Consider the following 22,553-nt stretch of genomic DNA (forward strand, 5'->3'; position numbering starts at 1 on the left):
CCAAGGATGACAGGACAAATTCAGTAAACATACTAAATTCACGCCAAAAATCAATATTTCATAACTATTGTACGCCAGTGCCATGTAAGGCGTTCTCTGACATAATAAATTTATTATAGAGTATGCGAGAAAGTTTTGGGGAAACCCAAACTAACTCCTGATAGTTATTTATTGGCACCATGGGCAATTAGTTGAAATTGCGTGCATTTTTTATGCACTGGCAAAATATTATTAAATGTCAGTCTTTTGATAAACAAGTAATTATTCACTATCCTGATGCAGAAAATTATAAATATCAGAAATTTTCATTTCATTTCATTTACAATTTGATTTAGGCTGATTTCGCTTTAATAAAATAATGCTGAAAAATATTTTAAATTTAACACGGCTTTCAAATAAATTTTTAAAAAATCACTGTTTATATGAATTTAAAGTATTAACTATTGCATGAAATCAGGATAAAATTATAAAAACAAATATATAAGGCTGTGTATTGCGTTTTTTTTCATTCGAATAAGAACAAACATTCTTACTCAATAAGTTCATTTTTCAATTAAAAAATGCAATGTTGCCATTAGCAATTGCAATTTTTTTTACTTTTTAAAATGAGTCAAACGATAAAATACAAACACAAAATGGATACTCTAAGATATTAAACTTTAGATAGTGATATATTTTATTTGCATAAATGCATTTTATGATGCAAAAATTTAATCAATAATGATAATATTTTTTTTTCTCAATAAAACTGTCACATTTTGAATTAAAAATAAAAATTAAATTATCAAATTTCTTTCAATAATATTTATTTAAAATGTTATTCTTCCTCATTTTCTTTCGATTTTTAACTAAAAAAACTTTTATCATATAACTTATAAACTTCATTTAGAATAGTTTGAAATTTTTAATATGTATGTTATTAAATTTGTCAAGACATTACAAAATGTTTCTTAGTTCAAATCCAAAAAACAGAGAGCCTCGAGGAGTGAATCTCACTTTACAGCAGGTTCGTAAAATTTTACCCTTCAGAATTACACAAGAAAACTCAGCATAAAATTGTTATACAAGTGATATGTTCACAAAAAACAGTAAAAAAATTCTAAAGAATCTTCAAACTTAAAGAAAATATAAAAGGAATGGTTTTGATTCGAAAATAATAGAGAATTCGAAAATCCAAAATGTTAAAACCGCCATACATTATTGTGATTCTTTAAGTTGAATGGTAGATACCATACAGCGAAATGTGAACTCTCGAACTATAAGACGAGTTTTTCAAAGATTCCTGGGGCTGAAATGAAAGAAAATGAAAACTCAGCCAAAATTGAAACCCCGCCACCTGAACCTCAGATTTCAATATGCACAAAAGCACATGACATGGACAGTGAAGTGGAATTCAATCTTTTAGTCTGATAAAAAAAAAAAAAGAATTCAATATAGATAGCCCAGGAGGCTTAAGAACTACTGGTGGAATATTAGACGAAAAGAATAGAAAATGTTGAGTTGAAATGTTAGTAGAATTTCTGTGGTGGACTACTGATAGTTTTAGAGATAAGAAACCAACTTTAGTCTTTCTTAGTAGAAAACAAAAGGAAGGGTTACTACTTTATACTGGATGATAATCTTTTGTTCCATTCCCTGTTACAGACTAACATTTAGCTTTATTATTATTACTAGCCGCCTTTGGCGCCCAGCCGGTCCGCCAATCTTAAATTTCGTTAAAATTTTAATAATTAACTATTTTATGTAATTCCTACTTTAATAGCTTCTTCATTAAAATATTTTAAAACTTCAAATTTCAATTCACGCAGAATATTATAAAGGCCTGCAGTCGTAGAGTAATCTGTATCTCTCCAATTTTCTGTTAGCTCCCGTAGAATTTATGCTTTAAATTAAAGTGGAAAGGATTAATCTGTAATTAATATAATAATATTTTTTACTGAAACAAAGCATTTTTTTGTAATATGATTACTGAAAACAGAGTCACTGAGCATTTAAACCTTATGGGCACTAAAAAGAATATCTTTCTTAATTTATGTCATATCTCAAGAATTTGTCAACAAAATTTTTTCAGATTCATCTTCAGCAGGTATATTAATTAACAATGTTTAATTTTAAATGCATCAAACACTAAGAAAATAAACAGAATCGTTTGAAAGAATCGGTCGAAAACAGGTTAAAAAAATTACTTAAAAAACGATGAACTTAAAATAACATAAATACAATTTAATTACAAAAGCATACAACTAACCTAAAAATAATTTAAATCGAGTCCGCTTCCGTTCAAATGTAAACAATCAGAACACAATGCGCGTGCATGAATTTTCAACGCCAGTTACAGTAACGCAAATGCGTGAATTTATCTATGCCAGTTGGGGTAACGCTATGTAGATTACAAATTTTTAATTTCCTTTAATCTGTTTTATTTTAATTCAAAAGCACTTCAGAATGAATCTGAAAGATCGATTCATTAACAATGTTTAATTTTAAATGCATCAAACATTAAGAAAATAAACAGAATCGTTTGAAATAATCGGCCGAAAAATGTTAGCCCTAGCCTCATTGCTGTTGGGGAAAAAAACTGAAGCCCTACTCATTTGGCGGTGGGGAAAATGAAAAGATTTTTTTGGTGGGAAAGTAAGTTTTTAATTAATAATTAAAATTCTAATTAAAATTTCAAAAAAGGGACCCCAGGTGCACATTCCCTACCTCTAAGGTATACACGTACCAAATTTGGTAGCTGTAGGTCAAATGGTCTTTTCTGTAGAGAGCCAACACACACACACTGAGCTTTATATATAAGTGTACTTAATAAAACTCTTATTGTATAATAGTTGCTTATGGCGATGAGCGATATGTGGCCATCAACTGCTTATGACAAACAATTCGTCAGCAATACTCGTAACGTTTAATTTCAATTAAATTTCTTATAAAAAAATTTTGATATTTATGATGTCCTTAACAAAACATTTTTAATTCCAAATTATGATAACATAAATGCTATAAATACCTTACACATATTTTTTACTTTCTCCTATACGGAGTATAGAGGAAGCATTGTAAACGTCAAAACATTTGAACTCGAGATTTTGATGAATCTTCTTGTTTTAAATCACCTTAAGTTCTAAAAACACATTTTTTGAAAATGCACATCCATCTGTCTGTCTGTCTCTCTGTGACAAAGATAACTTATAAATGTTTTGAGCTTGAAAGATGAAATTTAATAATACACCAAATTTGTAGATTTCTATCAAATGTTAATCAAAATCCATTTTGAGAAATTCTGTCCGGCTGACCGAATATAAGTTAACACTGTAACTGCAAAACGAAAAGAGTTAGATAGTTGAAACTTGGTACGTTGATTTAACATCTGTATATTTTACATCTATCTATCAAATTTTAAGCCAAGTCCAACAATGGGTTGACCGTCTGTTAGTCCGTACTTTTAGAAACATTTAAAAGCACTAACTCAAAAGCGCTATGCCTTAAACATAGGGAATTTGGTATGCGATTTTGTATCCTCAAGTGTAAACCCGGGTAACATTTTTACGACAAGCAGTAGAAAGAAACTCGCCTAAAACACAAATTCGATTTTCGAATATTACTAACCGAATGTTGGGGATTAATCGCCAAATAACTCGCCAATGATAACACGAAAGATTCAGCACAAATTTTGAATTCATAGCAGAATTTAATATTTCATAATCACTGTACGGCAATGCCAAGCAAGGCGTTCTAAATGATAACACCTTTATTCGAGAGTTTACGAGAAAGTTTTAGGGTGATCACTCCCGCTGGTTTAATTCGATAAATGAATCTCTCTAAATCAAGAATCAAACTTCGTGGCCTCGTTTATATTCTAATCTGCGTTGCATTTCATAGTTTCATAACTTCACTTTTTTATTCCCCATATAAATTGCGCAGATAATTAATAGAATCTTCCATACATAGCTTTTAACAATCTGGGAAAATCAGGTGATTAAATATTTGATAAAAGAAAATTTAATAAAAGATTTGAATTTTATTACAATAATGAAATCTGTTTTAGAAAATTGCTAAAAGAATATATTTTTCAAGGTTGCCAAAATTTTGAGGGAAAATTCTTCTCACTTATATTCATATCATAAAAAAAGACAATTTATTTATAAAATGATGTAAAATTCGTTTAAACATATATAAAGAAAAAAAAGACACATTTTCTGAGGGCCAACTATTATAACGATTTTTCTCATTTTAAATTCGTATAAAACTCATGACTTCTAGTTAGACTATCATTAGTCTCCCGTCACCCGCCGTTCCCCTCTTTTGTTAGAAATCTTGCAAACAGTATTTCACTTTACATTCTCTAAAGTGAAAGAATAAGTATAAAAAATTCCAAATCTTCAATCACTACAAATTTTACTGATTTTTATTTCACTTGAAGATATATAACTTCTAAAATCATCTACCAAAGCTCCTGCCCTTCATCGTATTTTTTTCAAAGATGCTTCAAAATAAAGCCTTGACAAATTACCCAGCCTCAACAGGTGGGCCGATTTCGCCATTTGCATCCCTAGCTAACTATTCAAAATGCTCTATATTTATTGTACAAGTACGGTTTTAAAAAATTCTTTCATTTGGTGAGATATGAAGCATGTCATTAAAGTTGGTTGACAATTCTAAACAAATGCTGTTAAAATGGTAGGTGAAAATTTGTTTGCGGAAGGTTTTTAGTTTTATTTTAATTTATACCTATTGTGAATTTTTATCATCATTTATCACGTCATAGGCAGTGCTGTACGAGCCTTTTTAATATAAAAATTGAGTTATGGTGTACTCACACTAACATATAAATGGATATTGAAAGAGATCAAACTGCTGACAAATTTTAATCAGTTATCCGCAATTTTAGTATTAAAACCATTTACCGTTTTTCATATATTTAACATATTGCAGTAGATATAATCAAAATTTTTAGTGATATTCTATAATTTTGAGCAAATACTACATATTATGCTTCTTTCGTTCAGCTTGTTCCATATTTGTGTTTCACAAGCATAATTCTGAGATTCTGAGAGTTAATATTTTCGACACATCGAAGAGCAATATATGGAGATTCATAAAAAAAAAGAAGTTACACAACCATGATCCTAAAAAATAAAATTTTGATATTTGGAAGTGCAACATATTGAAATTCATCAAAATGTTGTCAGGGAGAAGCAGAATTCCGATACTTTGATACACGGAAGAGAAGCATGTGGATATACATCAAATTGTCGAATTAGACAAGCTTATTTCTAAGAATCAATATTATGGATATATGGAAGTGTAATACATGAAGATTCATCAAAATTTGTAATTAGTTAAATATTAGTTAAATAATATTCAAAATTTGTAATTAGTTAAATATTAGTTAAATAATATTCAAAATTTGTAATTAGTTAAATATTAGTTAAATTATATTCAAAATTTGTAATTAGTTAAATTATATTCAGAATTTGTAATTAGTTAAATATTAGTTAAATTATATTCAGAATTTGTAATTAGTTAAATTATATTCAAAATTTGTAATTAGTTAAATTATATTCAGAATTTGTAATTAGTTAAATATTAGTTAAATTATATTCAAAATTTGTAATTAGTTAAATATTAGTTAAATAATATTCAGAATTTGTAATTAGTTAAATATTAGTTAAATAATATTCAAAATTTGAAATTAGTTAAATTTCTAATAATTGATATTTTAGAAACATGAACCAATCAACATATAGATTCATCAAAATTTTGAAATAGAAAAGCTTAACTCTAAGATTTGAAATTTTGGATACATGTAAGAGCAAAATAGTGGAATTCATCAAAATGTCGTTCGGCAAACCTAATTCTAAGAATCATTATTTTAGATATATAGAAAGGTAACAAATGAAGATTCATTAAAATGTTGATTTAGACAAGAATAATTTTAAGAATTAATATTTTGGATAAATGGAAGTGAAATGTGTGGAGATAAAACAAAATACAGTTATATAAGTTTAATTTTAGGAGTTGTTATTTCGGATACATGAAATTGATTTATCAAACTTGGAAATTCTCTTCCATTCACTTGAAGTTCATCAAAATGTCTAGGTTTTAATTTATGACTATAACAAACCTTTAATTTTTGTATACTTTGTATTCGAAAATCTCAAAATAATATTAAGTTAACAATTTAGATTATCAGTACATCAAAAGCTACTATCGACCTAATCATAAGTGGAAAACAAGTTACGTGTTTCTAGACTTTTCAAGAATATATAAAGATTTCTAGAAAATTAAACAGTTTGCATAATCTCTTTGTGTTGTAACCTGAATTTTATCACAAAGGATATCAGCAACTATTTTTTAAAATATAATTCTTTTCAAGTATGACAGTTTATCTTAATTTCGGCTGAATTCACTTAAACTGACTGTCATTGTTTAGAGCTGATTAAAAGTTTTGTTTTTCAATTTATGGCAAAAGGATGACTCATTACTGAGTAGTCCCTTGACAGGTTTCTATTGGGCCTCTGCGAGAGCTCTTATCTGGTCGATTTCTTTTATCAGATAATCCCTCCACAGACATAGAGGATTTAGTATTAATACCCAGATATCTTTACGGGCTTCTTACGATGGGTTTTTTTTCGAAGTCCATTAAAAAAATTGCATTATTAAGCTATTTTTTGCTTCTTTTAACCATGGAAATTTCACGAAATTCTACTTTTTTACTACTTTACTAGTCATTTTTTAAAACATTTTGGCTGGAGAAGTTATATATATGCACAAAAAGTTATGGCACAATGTAATTATATTCAAATTATGTTTTGTTTTGAAAATATTTGACATTTTTGAAAGAGGATATCGTTATAAAATAATCAATAAAATCATTTCAATAAAAAACAGACGATTGTGTCAGTAAGAGATCGCTTATATAAACTCTAAATTACATATTTATGCATGACATTTCATTATAATATAAAAAACAAACAGAAAATATAATACTTTAAATATCACAATTCTTTTCTTTTCAACTTCCAGACGAATTTCAAATTTGTTCGATTGTTGCTAAGAAACGAAGCACAGAATACGCTCTGTCTGCTGCACACAGTATTGACTGGCGCCCGCGCTCGCGTATGAGTGTATACATAGAATAAAACTGAACTGTCATGCGTACCAAATATATTTTTGGCTCCGAGTGGTGTGCGTAAAATTCCAAATAGGGATTGTGACAGCTAATGGGTAAATATGATTTAATTAGATTAACGCCATACGCTTGAAACATTTTGAGACGCATCTCGTAATTTTGCACCGTGGGCTAGTTGAACTGACACTCTATTTTCAAATTTCCATGCTATATCTAAAAAAACATTTTGCCTAAATAATTCCTGTCTATATGGAGTCTATTAAAGTCAATATACTCCACATAAACTTGAGAAAAGCGATAACTATTGACAGAAACTTGATGTCTAAGCACAGTAAAGTGACAGTGCTCTATGCGGTGAGATCAATTACAACGCTTCCTCACGTAAGTCAACGGATTTAATATTTCTAACTCGTAAATGGTACAAGATGCGGAAATAAGTAAAAATTGAGCGCTTATAAAGAGTAAGAAAGGTTAATTATCAAATTCAGCTTAATAAGAACAAAACATATAAAAGCACATGCATGGTAATTATTTTCAAAATCTGTAATGTATCCACTGGCGACAACAGGAAGAAAGATCACCTTTTGAAACACAAACTTCAACCCAATAGTGCAGAGCTTTTCTAACATAGAAAATAAAAGCATTGGTTGATTCATTCATCTGTTTCATTTCAAACACTTTTCTACCTTAAGAGTACTAGAAATCGCAACCAAACAAATGCCCATTCTAAACATTTCGTTCTAAGCATTATTGAGCTTCAGAATCTTTTTACACTAAGCTGAAGACACTACAATTTTGTAATTAATTTTCTCCCTATCTTTTACCAATTTCGATATAAGAACATTAAATCCGCCATTTGCCGTTAAGTAGCGCTGCAATCAATCATACCGTATAACCATCGTCACTTTACTATAACTAGACACCAAGTTTGGGACAGTGGCTATCGCTGTTCTCTAGTTAATGTCTATTAGAAGGACTTTAAAGGAAATTTGTATATATGTGTGTGTAGGTATTAAAACTATAAAATAGAAAGATGCCAAATTATGAAATTTGGCACGCGATAATTACTAAATGGTGCATAGACATAATACATTTCACATGCAGAATTCCATCAAGACAATTTTGTATGAAATGGCAATAGCCGATTTCTAAAGATATCCAAAGACTTTTAATAATTTCGGATATAAACAAAGATATTTAATATGAAATAAATAGATAAAATTTGGAAAATATAATTATCTAGATGAAGGAGATATGAACTTTATAACAATTTAAAATGATAAAGTAATTTGTTTCTTGCAACAAAGCAGTTGTGAACTATGAGTTTTTTTGATAAAATGTTCAAATGGTAAATCTAAATTCAATTATATGTTTCTCTAACTACAGTGAAGTTACTCTTTCTCCAAAAAAACAATTAAATCCATACACATCACTGCATTTATATCGTTTGAAATCAAATTGTACTTTTAACGGTCCAAATATTATTAATGATGTCTAATTTTAAACACTTGTTCTCTAACTGCAACCATTTACTCCAAAAAAATGATGCAACATTTACTTACCTTCAACATCTACTTCATTATAACATAATTTGCTTATTTTGTGGCCCAAATAATTAATTGATTACGCTTAAATTTAAGCACATGGTCATGCATTTTTTTAAAAAAATAATTCAATTTTTGCACGCTTATATCGCTGCAATATAAATACTGATTTTGCGACTAAAGGATTTAATTTTTAATATCTAAAGGTAAACAACTGTTCGCTAACTTTCACTTTCATGATTTCCCATAGTAAAAATTTTTAAGCTTTGAATTATGGTAAGTATTAAAATATAGTTATTTTAATAGTTTCGAAATGTTTTATTGACTCTGCATATAAACTAAATGAATGGAATCAATTCCCATAACATAACATTATAAAAACAGAATTATGCGGGCCGTCTAATTTCATGGAACTGTTTCCACTTTCTTACTCCATACTAGCCGCCTCAAGCAACAAGTTGATGTGCCAGAAATATTGGTTACATTGGTTTCAGATAAATCGTTTAAATATAATTTCATATCCATGATGACGCTAATCGTCGTATATTAGAATTGTGTTATTTTAATTTTCTGACTTAAATTCTATTTATTACGTACATGAGCATTTCTACTGGAAACCAGTCCCATGACGTCATAAGGTTATTAAAAAGGTAAATTTCTTATTCAACTTTCTTCTAGCATTCGCGGTTCTTTAACTTCAATTTAATTTATGTCTTGAAAACTACATAGATATTAAACATATTTTTTTTTCTAATTTTAAATAGATTTCTTTTTAATCTGTGATTTTGTCAAAGGAACAAAATCTCAGATTAAATATTTGATGAAACAATAAAAAGCAAATTAAATTTCAAGACAACAATGCAAAATATTTTTGAATATTAGGAAAACAAATATTTTTTTTAAATAATTGCCGAAATTCAGAAAATAAAATTTAATTGGAATTAATAAAAAAGATAATTTTTTTAATATTAAAACGGTCAAAACATTCATTTTTGTACAATACTATTTTTAGAAGTTTTCGAGGTAAAATTTCAAAATTAAATAAAATCTTGGTTTTAATTAAATAAAATCTTAATTAAAATTTCAAAAATAATTCTTCGGTTTACATTTTCTCCTGTTATGGTATATATGTGCTAAATTTGGTAGTAGGGTTGAAAAATATGGTCGGTAGAGCGCCAACACAAATACATTCATCTTTATTATTAGTCGAGAAGTAAATCATACAAAGTTTACAACAATGGGGAAAAAACCACATGATTAAGTATTGAGCAGAACAATGAAATAAGGAATTGGTTTCTTATTAAATAGGGAATAAGAAACTGATTTGAATTTCAGGTTAACAATGAAATCTTCTTTTAAAAATTAAATAAAATAAAATATTTTTAAAAATTGTCAACATTTTGAACAATTTTGTATAACAATTAAATTCGCATCTCTTTAAAAGGGATCTTTTGAATTTTAAATGGCGTTGAGCTATTTTAAGTAATGGAAAAAAAACACTAGAATCTCGCTAAATTTTTCAAATTCTTATTAAAGTATTTTTTAAAGAATCTCTAAGGGGTACATTTTCATACTGCAAAGCATATCTGGATAAAATTTGGCTTCTTTAGATCAAAGAATCTGTCTTGAAGAATGCCAACACACAGACATTCTTCCTTCTTATTTACAGAGATAATTTAATTTATGTTGTCGATACAGACGATTGTCTAAATTTAGCAAATATACCAGAAAGGCAAGGTGACTGACAATCTGCCTTTTGACATATTTATTCAGAACTTAAAAGAAAATTTCAGATTGTAGTTTAAAGATCATGTTAGTAAATTTATTCATGATGTTTAAAATTTTTATATTGCCTTTATCACATCCGGGAAAATATCCAAATTTTAAACTGCAAATTTTTTGCAAAAGAAAAATATTGTAATTGATTGTCACAAAAGATCGAATTCGAGTTTTTGAGGAATCTCTTCATTTTAAATATTCCTGGATCAGAAAAAACAAGTTTATAAGATTACATCTATATGTCTGTCTGGCTGATTGTGTACCAGATGACTGAAAAATGCTTTGAGCTAGACAAATGAATAGCATAAAAAAAATATTCTTACCAAATTATGAATATAATCTGTAAAAGCATTCACCGTCTGTCTATTTTCTCACGCATGTGAGACATAAATCGTTGCAATAACTCAAAAATGCAATGACTTGTATAAATGAAATTTGATATGTATACTTGGGATTACATTTGTAGTTAAACGCCAAATTTTTATTTCAATTGGAGTCTAAAAGGGTAATTAGGTTTTAGGGTACTGTATTAACTGCATGTCAGAGATTAATCGCCAAAAATGCTGCCAAATATTATATAATTGATTAAGTCTAAATACTAGATTCATGTCAGTATTTCATATCTATTGTCCGCCAATGCTATGCTGTACATTCGTTACATTATATAAAGTTCATAATTTTATGGGGGGAGGGAAGGGAGAAAAGAAATAACACCTCTATTAAAGAAAGCTTAAGAAATCTTCGGCTTTTCTTACACGTTTGCACCTACTCGAACGGGGGAGTTGATGGAAGAAACTCTTTAATTTAAGCGAAGAGACTATTTACGAAATCTTAACCGCCGAGATCGTTCTTGTCTTCATTTATCGTTTTAACTGATAGATGGAAACATAAATATTTCTAAAGAAAATAGACTATCTCAGGAAAATCCAAAAAGCAGAAATTCTTGCAAATCTACTTATTTTTCCCAAGTTTATTATCTAGTTATTCTTGGCATTTTCAGTGTATTCTAACTGTATACTACGGAAAGTTAAAAAACACAGGAATGAAACAACAACAAGTTGATGATAGCGTGGAAGAAGAGAACATCTTGTTAACTATTCTATTAATGGTTATTATTTGCTATGTTGAAGAAAACATCGTAGAATATAAAGAATAAAAATCATCATAAATGGATTAAATGTGCCTTGTTTTCAGCTAAAACTTTTCGCACAACAATATTTTCATATATATATATATATATATATATATATATCCTCACCTGGAATATAACCTCATATATATATATAGCTTGCATTGAGGTTTATGGCTTATAAAAATTAACCTATACCTATAAAAATTAATAACTTTATGCCAAAATAAGCTGTAATTACTGAATTTATTAATCCATATAATAGAAATAGATGAATATTTGGGAAATGAGTGGAAATTATTTGAAAGACAACAAATGCATATCGAAAGTGAAACGAAACAATTATTATTATTTTAAATAAATAAGTGTGAAATTCTATGTTGGTTAAAATAAGCGAACTGTATAGTTACGGTTCTGCTTTTCATTTTAGAATTAGTGGAAGATAATAGTAATTTAGTAATTTTCACAATTATTGTTCAACTTCAATAACGGTAGATAACCACAAAGCGGCTGTTGAAATCTGAGGTATTGCAACTTCTTATTTTAAAAAGAAGAAGAAAGAAGAAAATGAATTTCCTGCAGTACTGCATTTAAATTGGGCAGATTTTAAAAAGAAAAATACAAAACATACATATATCCTATTAAAATATCCCCAATGTGTTGCATTTCATAAAAGCGGAGCAGATGACAAGATATCTCTTTAATTACAGAAAGTAAATGTCCATAGACTCATCGTCACATGTATCTCATTCCAACTAAGTTATAAATTCTTAATCCCACAAAGTTTGTTTTGTCACAGGTCTACTGAAAACAAGGTGAAACAACATTTACAGATATTGGCTCCGATTTAAATTATATTACGTACTTGACTTTTGGTGTTATTTCTATTTATTGGTTTTAAAAAAAATAACAAAATTTTGAAATTTAATCATTATAACATTTTTATTAAATATTTTTTGGAAAAATAACCCAGACAGAATATAAACCATTTTTAAACATTTTTGATATGATGCATTTCATTAAACCTTCATCGACTTTATGTTTTTAAATAGAGGCGCAATATTTCGAATAAAAGTTGATCTAAAACGATTTTTTTTCCTTCATGCTTTCTCCTTTAGTTTAAGCTGTGAAAATTATTTAAAAGATTTTTTAAAGGCTATAGCTAAAGGAATTGTAAAAATTGGAGAGTAGATATGAATTTCAGATAATTCGGATTTTGGATCTTTTTTGTTCAATAGCATTTCGATTAATTTAATCTATTAAATATGCAGTCTCATTTTCATTATATGCTAGAGCTTTATATAATTATTCTGAATTCAATCATAAATAAATATTTAGCACCTTTCTAAGATGACTCATTTATAATTCATTAGTAAATGGTGAACTTAAAAATATATATATGTAGAATTAAAAATGAGCCAATTTATCGCTTTATTCTTTTATTTAAACCAAAGTCAACTTAGATTTATCATTTTATTTGAAGAAAATAACCCTTCAGCGATTCTCAATCCGACAAATATGTAACTTAATTTTCATTTCTCTATAAACTAAAGCTTTAAAAGAGCAATTCATCAATAAGCATTATCAATTAGCACCATTATAAACACATATAAATTGCACACATAAAAATTAAAACTATGCCAATTTATATCTTTATACATTTCATAAGAACTAACCGATTTCAACCTATCACTTTATTTTAAAAGTGTAATTATACATAGATTCATCGTCAGAATTATTTCACAGAAACTACGTCACATTTTCTATAGTACTAAATATCTGTTTCACCAAATTCATTTTTTAGAAAGATGTAACAGCATTTACAGATATTAAATTCAGTATACATACAGGGTGCTATATACTGAATTACTCAGTCAGAACTGATCAGTGAAGTATTTTGAATTCGAACGGCTTTTCGTATAGTTAGGGTAGGAGAGTGTACCTATAGTTATGCTGAAATAATTATAATTGATAACAAGTTGCAGTTCCCCCTAGCCGCAAAATAGAGAAGTAAAAAAAAATAACTCAGCAAATAAAGGACATCGGCCAAAAAGAAATCCTAATTAGAAAATTTCCAGTCCACTTCCAATTGGAAAAATGCATGCTGTATATCAATAAAAACACAGGAAAAAAATTTCATGGAGTTGTCTGTAAAACTGGAGGAGATACTTGAGATTAAAGTTATGAATTTTCCGTGATTTGAAAAATGATTTGTCTAAAAAAATGTATTCTTCGGTATTATCATGCAATTATTTCGAGTTACTAAAAGGCAAAGTGAAATTCAAGCAACAAAGAAAGTAAACAAAAAAAATCTGAAAAACGCAATCGAGTAAAAAGTAGAGTCTCAGGATACTTTACAGAAAATATAAGTAACCACATAAATACACACTGAATATGCACCATTGGCTATGAACATGTTTCACAGGATCCGGCATAAAAGGGACTAACACATATTTGTTATCAATGCCACCAGGGGAAGTTACATTGAGTAATTATTGAATACACAAGCGAAATTTTAAATTTTTTTTTGTAACAGCTCCAAATGTTTTTGTTTACAAACTGTGTCCTTTTGCAATTGGATCCAATAACCATGCATATTTCAATTATTGAATCTGAAATATTTGATCTAAATTAATACTATTAATGAATTAATTGAAAGTTTACTACAGACATATTTTTAAAGATTTCATGAAACCAATTTCTACAAGGTACATGTATTTATACTTTAAAACAGCATTTATTAATCAATAAAAATTTTTGAGTTCCTCATTGGTAAATTTTAAGTTATTTCATTAAAGGGAATATCAAGGTTAAAGCATTAAGCCTCAAAGCATTTAAATTTGATTAAAAGCACATCCATAATAATCGCAGCTTTGAAGATGTGAAATTTTGAAAATTTCAGAATAATAATAAAAACATAATAAACATAATCATGATTTTTTTTCGGAGAACAGAAACAATCACATTAAAAAAAAATAGGATATAAGAAATAATTTGAAAAAAAATGCTCATTTGACGCGCATGGTTACAGATCAAAACTAATTTTCAATACTATTAATCATAGATTGAAGGAATTTATATTATATTTTGCACATTAAAAACAAGAATTGAAAATAATTATCTGCCAGTCTATAAATATAAAGGAGGAAATATTGACTTCAAGCAACAAATATTTTGTTAATTAACGGTATTGCCACCAAACAAATCTAAAATAAAAGATTGGAACTATACTTTTTTTTAATTTATCGATAAAAATTTTATACTATTTTATTTATAAGGGTTTTTTAGTACATTTATTGTATTTTTCTTCAAATTGAAAAATGCAGAATAAAAACATTTCTTTTCATCAAAATATTTCATCTACTGAAGCTATTCAAATAATTGTCATATATAAAGAAACACTAGGAAATATTTTATTAGAATCAACACGTTGGTGGAAATTTTTATATTATAAGAATTCCAATGTGAATGACATCCAAAACTATTTAAGAATTTATAAAATTTATCAAAACTGATATATTCTTAAGTCCACACAGTATTAGAAACACCTTAAAATAAAAGTGAATGCTTGTGATGAAAATATTAATAAATATATTTTCTTATGTAAACCACTCGAATAAATGCCATTTGCTTCACAAAAATACTCAATAAAACAAACGTACAATTTTATAAAAAAAAGCAATAAAAATAATATTGGAAAAATATTTATAAATGAGAAAATGTTAATGTCAGAGCATTTTTGTAAAATCGGACGTAAAAAAACTATATATCTTAATAAATTTTCTATATAATTATTATTTTAAATAACTATTATTTATCACGATTAAAATAAATGAAACATACAAAATGTATTTCTATTTATGTTATATTTAAAAAAAAATTTTATCTCAAAGAAGTTTTTTTTGTGTTAAGTACTTCACATGCTTTCTTTGAAAAGGACATGTTAAAAAAGGTATAATTTATTTTATTTAATTAACATTAAATTCTTCGAAAAGATACACCATTAAAAGGATTTAAATACATCTAAAATCCAAGAGAAAATAAGTATATATGAAATTATTCAATACCTCGTCCTAAGAAAAATTATTACTATGTCCTAAAATATATCTACCTATGAGCGTTATTCTGCAACAGCAAACGGTAATTTAAAATTATTTTTTGATTTGAGTGATGAAATCACTCTAAAGAATATAACAATTCCTACTGTCTAATTTCAAACGATTGATTGATCAAATCACCAATTTGAATTTGATTCAAATGGCTTAAATTTACTTATTTCATTGATTACATCACAAATAAATGTGAAACCATGTTCAAAACAATCATTAATTTCTAATCAGAGGCAAATATTCGTTTTCCTGGCTCTGAGTCTTATTTGTTTCTTTAGCGAATTTTTCATAAGTATTACAAATATATTAGCCACACTAAACAAACGCTTGAACATTTAACGATAATTAGATGACTTACAAGAAAAAAAAATGGCATTGATACTTAATGGTCTTGCCATAATACTTTTAAATTTGTATGCAGTATCACAATTCTCATAAGAAAAATCTATAAAATATCTATCGAGCATACTCGTAAAATAAATAACCCAAGATAATCCACAAAAATAATATTCATTCTTTTCATAAATATTTCAGATCAGATCATAAATCTCTGCTTCTAAAAAACTTTGTAAATAAATCTTCTCTTGAATAAAAGCAATCAAAGCTTTGCGCAAAAAAAATATCAAATTCCACACCCAGCTAGTAACCATGCACAAACTCATTATACCACAATTAACAAATTGACAATCATTTCATCCTTTTAATACTTTTTCCAGCCATACTGGTCTCACCTGTAAGTTCTGCTTTTCCTGTGGGTCTTGTTCAGCGATTTCCTGACAAGACTTATCGCTGTTCTCACGCACTAAAGTGGTTCTAGCTCTGTGTCACGTGTGAACCAGACGGACAAAAGCAACAAATATCAGGCGCTCTGTAGTAAGACGCTGGCTGAATCTGTGCCCGGCCACGCCTATTTCGGCACGTGACACCGTGACGTCACCGATCGATACACCTACACAATGTTTTATTCGGGAAAACGGCGACAATCTCTGGTTTTGAAGTCAAAGAACACCTCAATTGGAGATTCGACGCATAAGTGTGAGTCAGCCATTGAACTCGGAATTTTTTCCCCTCCTCTTGAGACTGTAAAAGAAGGAGATAGAATAAATTAGAGATTTATAAGTGAAAAACAATATATATATTTTAAAAAATGCCCTCATATTAATCATACGTAAGGTTCAGAAGGCTGTGAGATGAAAAAAATGTTAAGAGAAATGAATAGAAGTAAACGGTCATCCATAAAAGCAGACCTCTAAGAAAGTGACACAAAATATACATTTTAGGAGCAAAATAAATTTTAGGAAGGTAGAACCAAGAATGGCGAATAAATTTTTTACTGTCATCTTTCGGTTGTCATTTCATCAGAAACTAGGAGAGCATTTAGAAATACCTATCTTTATTTTATTAAAATTTAATGGAAAATACGTAATTCAAATTGTTTTTATTCGAATACAGAATCAAAACATTTTTGATAATTCTTAATTAAACTTAATTCCTGAATATAAAGGGTAACTTTATATTTCAAGAGTACTTTATACTTATTATTATCCAAAAGGGGATGGTCTATACTTAATAGAATGACATATAATATAATGCCACTTTGTACTTCTGTGCTTATAACATTCATGGTACAAGAGATGTTCAAATGAAAAGGTAAGAAATGACACTGTGGGTATAAATGAAGACTTTATTCAAAGCATACACCATACGCCTGAGCACAACAATCCCATTGATTAACGAGCCGAAGGATTCTTTGTTCCCAGAATTCCTGGGTCATGACGAGACCCAGTCCTTCACAGCGTGCTTGAGTTCGCCGTCCGAGTTGAAGCACTTCCCTTTCAGATGTTTTTTCAGGGGACCAAAGACATGAAAATTACAGGGTGACATGTCCGGGTTGTAGGGCGGATGGTCACGCTGCTCCCACTTGAACTTGGCCAGCTCCGCATGTGTGACTTTGGAGACGTGTGGACGCGCGTTATCATGGAGCAGAACCCCACCCTCCATTGAATAGCCACGGTCTTTTGTTCTTGATGGACCTGGATAGTCTTCAAAGTGTCTCGCAGTACACATCGGAGTTAATAGTTCTGTGCTCGAGGGATTCAACAAGCATCGGACCTTGGACGGCGATTTCAAAGACGCTGTGAAGGACTGGGTCTCGTCCCTTTCAGCAGTATAGAACTAAATTTTCCGTATAAATCTAAATATTAATTTTTAGCTATAGAATACTATAAAATAGTAAACGTACTACTTTCTCGTAAGTAAAGGAAAATAGTTGTGGTTTTCAACATATATACCACGCTCCATTTCTAACTCAAATAAACAATTTATGAATATGAAAATGAATGTGAAAATGATAACTTAAGAACACACCTACTTATATACATAGAATTTTTATGCGGTCATGTTACTAAAATTGGAATATGTTTCGAATTTTCAACCAATAGGTATAAAAATAAGGATCCAACATACATACTCACCGTACTTAGAAACCTCAAAAATAATAATAAGAAAATACTATTATGAATCTATAATATCGTTTACTTCTGAAGTTAAGTTCGTTATAATTAACACATTTTTTCCAAGATATTTCAATGCTATGAAGGGATGCCAAATCAACAACTTCCCCGGCTTAGAATGCTTATTTTGAGTTATTAAAATTCAAATGGGCAATCTGTTGTTTTTATGATCGTCCTTTACTTCGATTAATTCATTGTGCATAGTATACAGCGTTTATAAGTAACGATGTATGGTTTCGTAAGAATAAACTACTATTATTAAACCTAAACATTACGTCCTTTCACAAATTGATTGTTCCTTCAGCATTAGACCAATATTTTAATAGCAAAGTTTTAAGTCCTCAAAAACCGCACATCTTCAGGGGAAACAAATAATGGAATTTATGCTCTAAATGCAATCCGTAATATCTTCTGACATAAAATAAATGAATTTCGGTCATTCCGAAAACCGCCGGCAAAAAGTAGATGAGCTGTCAAAATATATTTCGTTTAAATCGTCACTGTTTACTTGTTTGTTGAGCTTTTGGATACGTTCCAAGTTTATTTTCTGTCAATTGTTTCCCACCTTTAAGTTTCGTTTATTTGTTTGTTTTGTATACGTCTTAATATTTTAAATAATTCCATGAAAAAGGATAAAATACTTTACTCACTATTATTTTGCATGTTATTGTAATGAAATTTATAAATATGTATAAAATCATCTGCATTTAACGATGTAATGAGTTTTCTTTACTTCTTTTAATAGACTATTAATTATATAGCTTAAAAGATCAATTTCCATTTTGGTCCATTTTTCATCTCAGTGATACACCAAGCAAAAATCTGATATTCGGCAATGACGCTACGAGATTCTTTTTTCACAGAGGATTTTAGTCAGCAATAAAAATTGCTTTAAGCTTTTGACTGCGTAATTTTTTAGTTCAAATATTTTTCAAACAAATTGAACTGATACTATATATTACATAATAATAATATGATATAGTAAAAATCTGTAATCGTAAAAATAAACACTCTAAACTATGAAAAACCCTGGATGCAACAGAAAATGAACTAAATGCCAACCCACGGAAATCGCGGGATACGCAGCTGGAGGATCAAAACATTTTGGCTTCAGTTTTAGCTGCCTTTTGCGATTTATTTATAAATTAATATTCTGAATTTCTCCCACAATTAATAATAATGTTTGAATGCTAATAAATGCATTGCATATTCGAGATTTTTGAAGATCACAAAACATATTTTCTCAGAGAGTTACAACAATGCTAAAAATAATTAAAATCTTTTATTTATAATGTTTTACTTGTTATTGTAAGACAATTTTTAAATTTTTGTAAAATAATCTGCTTTAATTTATTTGCAAATTGATCCAAAGCGCTTAAAGGTCAGCTTTTAGTTTAACTTATTGTATTTATATCAATGAATGGTCCAAGTTGAAGCTGACATGTATTCTATGATAAATCCCCGATATTTTTAATGGGCACAAAGAATAATTTATATTAACATTTAAAATAAAATAAAATTTGTCATTGCTTAGTTGTGCTTTAACTTTTTATGACGGTGTAAAATTTAAAAGTGATTTTGAATTTCTCATATGTCAAACAATGAAATTAGAATGTTATGAATTCATTGAAATTTAGAGTTCTCACAAAAATATGTTATTTTTTTAATTTAGAATCTTTTGCCTTAAAAGAATGATTTCAAGAGGGCTTGTCTCAATTGCAAATGTATATAAAACTTTTTGAAACACTGTGTCTCCAGAGTTCTTCATTATTTTATAATTGTTTCAAAAAATGCTTTTTATGTCAAAAAAGAAAGAAAATGCAGTAGATTGTTGGGCTAAATGTAAGTTTACAGCGAAAATTTGATATTTAATACGCGAAACATTTCTGTTGACGTTGTATAGTGCTTACAATCTCTTTCTCTTACACTTTTTTAGCAGTCTTATTTCTTGTACTTTTTTAGCTGTCTTATCTCTTATACTGTTTTAGCAGCCTTATTCTTATACTTTTTAGCAGTCATATGTCTTACAAATTTGAAAAGTCTTATCTCTTGTACTTTTTCAGCAGTCTTAACTCTTATACTCTTTAGAAGTCTTATCTCTTACACTTTTAGCAGTCTTATTTCATAATTTTTAGCAGTCGTATTCTTATACTTTTTAGCAATCTTATCTCTTATACTTTTTTGCAATCTTATTCTTAAACTTTTTAGCAGTCTTACTCTTATTCTCTTTTAGCAGTCATATCTCTTACACTTTTTTAGTAGTCTTATCGCTTATATTTTTAAATTTTCAATCAGTATTAATGTTTAGAATACCATAAAAAACTATCTGGTTCGTCCCAACTATACATTCTTATAGAGAACCTGGCCTTAAACATTTGGATAGTAAAATAAATACCAGTTTATTTTAGAACTTTATTCGGAAAGGGCTGAAGAGTTCAATTTTTAGAGCAAGTACAAACGCAAGAATCTTTTTTATGGCTTTGAAGCAATACACTTGACGAATAAAAAACGCCATCTAGCGCTTATAAAAGCATCTGAAACTGGAAAAACTAAGAAACGGAAAAAAATCAGATTATGTTATTGGAAACATTTGCATTCGTTGCCCGAAAAATCATTCTTTCAAATATTTCTTTTCCAAGTGGTTTCGTTTTTGTGACGTAGATATTGTAAGATAGGAGGAAATAGAATCTGTCTGTGGATAAGAACTTGATCTAAAAACCATAATACGCGTCTTGTTTTTATGTATAGTTTTGCTCATCCAATTCAAAAAGAGACCACAACTCCCAATTCTCAATGTCCCATATGTTCTTTTATATTCGAATGTTATGTACATTATTTGTATGCAAATTTTTGAATGTTTTTATTAAGATGTAAAAACGATCAAACTAGTTAATTCTTCGTTATACATTACATCACTTAGAATTTCTTTTTTATTTTGTCTATGTTGCTTCTAAAGTTAGGTATGCGAATACGTTAAGGATGTATGTTTGGAGAAATGTTAAAATACTAACATTTTTGAATTTTTGCGTAAAATATATTAAAGGAAACCAACGAATCAACCTGTTGAAGTGGTCTCCCAAAACCTTTCTCGTATACTCTCTAATAAACTTGGCATGCCAGAAAACACCTTACATGGTAATGGCGTACAATAGTTACAAAATATTAACTTTTGGATTGAATTTAACCGTTATACTGAATCTATTGTGTCATCATTGGAGAGTTTTTAGGAATTAATCTCTTGCATCGGGTTAATAGTATCAAAACATTGAATTGGTGTTCTAAACAAGTTTTTTCAACCGATTAAAACCAAAATTGGATACAAAACTGCACTTGCAGTCACAAATTCCCATACCAAATTTGATAGATTTAAGTATCTGAGTTTTTGAATTATTTCCTTTACTTATTTATAAAAACACAAACCGACAGACAGTCAACCCGCAGTTCGTTTTGTCTCAAAGTTATACAGGTCTCTACACTATAGACGTTAAATCTGTGTACCGAATTTTATCTATCTAGCTCTCTTCGTATTGGAATTATCATGCTAACTCATATTCGAATAACCGTACAGACGGACTCTTTCTCTGCGCAAATGTTACTCAAAATTTGAGAGAAATCTGCAAATTTGGTATTAAATCCATATACCGAATTTCAGCCGTCTAGATCAAACTATTTTTCAGTTATCTTTGTCACAGACAGACAGACGGACATTTTCCAAAAATGTGTTTTCGAGCTCAGGAAGGTCTGAAACTCGAGTTCGAATTTTTTGACGATTTCTATGCTTTCTCTAAATTACGTATACGGGAAAGTAAAAATATATTAATTGGCAACCGAAAGTATTTTTTGGTTAAAAAGAAGTTTAAAGCAAAGTTTTTTAATTTATAATTTCATGTCATTATTGGTTCAAAACTGTTCAAATAATTTAAAAAATATATTACCTAATTTTTGAACAAACATAAGTAGTTTTTCTAGTCAGTTAATTTTTTATTGAAAAAAATGAAATAAAATTTAAATTTTTTTTCATTATAAAAAATTAAAACAATTCTAAAGGCGTTTTAAATGATCGGAGGGGGGTCTTATTCCTTAGTCCAGGAATTTCGAAACATATTAAGAAATTATTATATCAAGTTTGAGGGAATAATATACTTAAAATTTAAGCTTATGAGGTTTTTATAAAGTTAACTTATGAGAATTTTAAACCATGCATTTTTGAGAAAAAAGCCACATCCTTAATTTCATCTATCCAGCTTCTAATGTTTCATAATTTGTTTTTTTAAGTATTCAAATGCTCAAAAAAAGTAGAGATAGAAAAACTTCTCGTAGACAAATTTCATAGTAACTGACAGAATT

General features: G+C 28.6%; 1 protein-coding gene across 1 annotated transcript in view; it reads right to left on the bottom strand.

Annotated features, from left to right (window-relative positions):
* Nucleotides 1-16,532, bottom strand: part of LOC129989337 (uncharacterized) — a 118,145-nt gene extending 101,613 nt beyond the window's left edge. The window contains exon 1 of the mRNA XM_056097815.1: nucleotides 16,425-16,532. The gene's annotated coding sequence lies outside the window, so the exon portion shown is untranslated. The remainder of the gene's footprint in view (nucleotides 1-16,424) is intronic.
* Nucleotides 16,533-22,553: the final 6,021 nt, after the last annotated feature.

This window comes from Argiope bruennichi, chromosome 10 (assembly GCF_947563725.1).
Source record: "Argiope bruennichi chromosome 10, qqArgBrue1.1, whole genome shotgun sequence".
Lineage (NCBI taxonomy): Eukaryota > Metazoa > Arthropoda > Arachnida > Araneae > Araneidae > Argiope > Argiope bruennichi.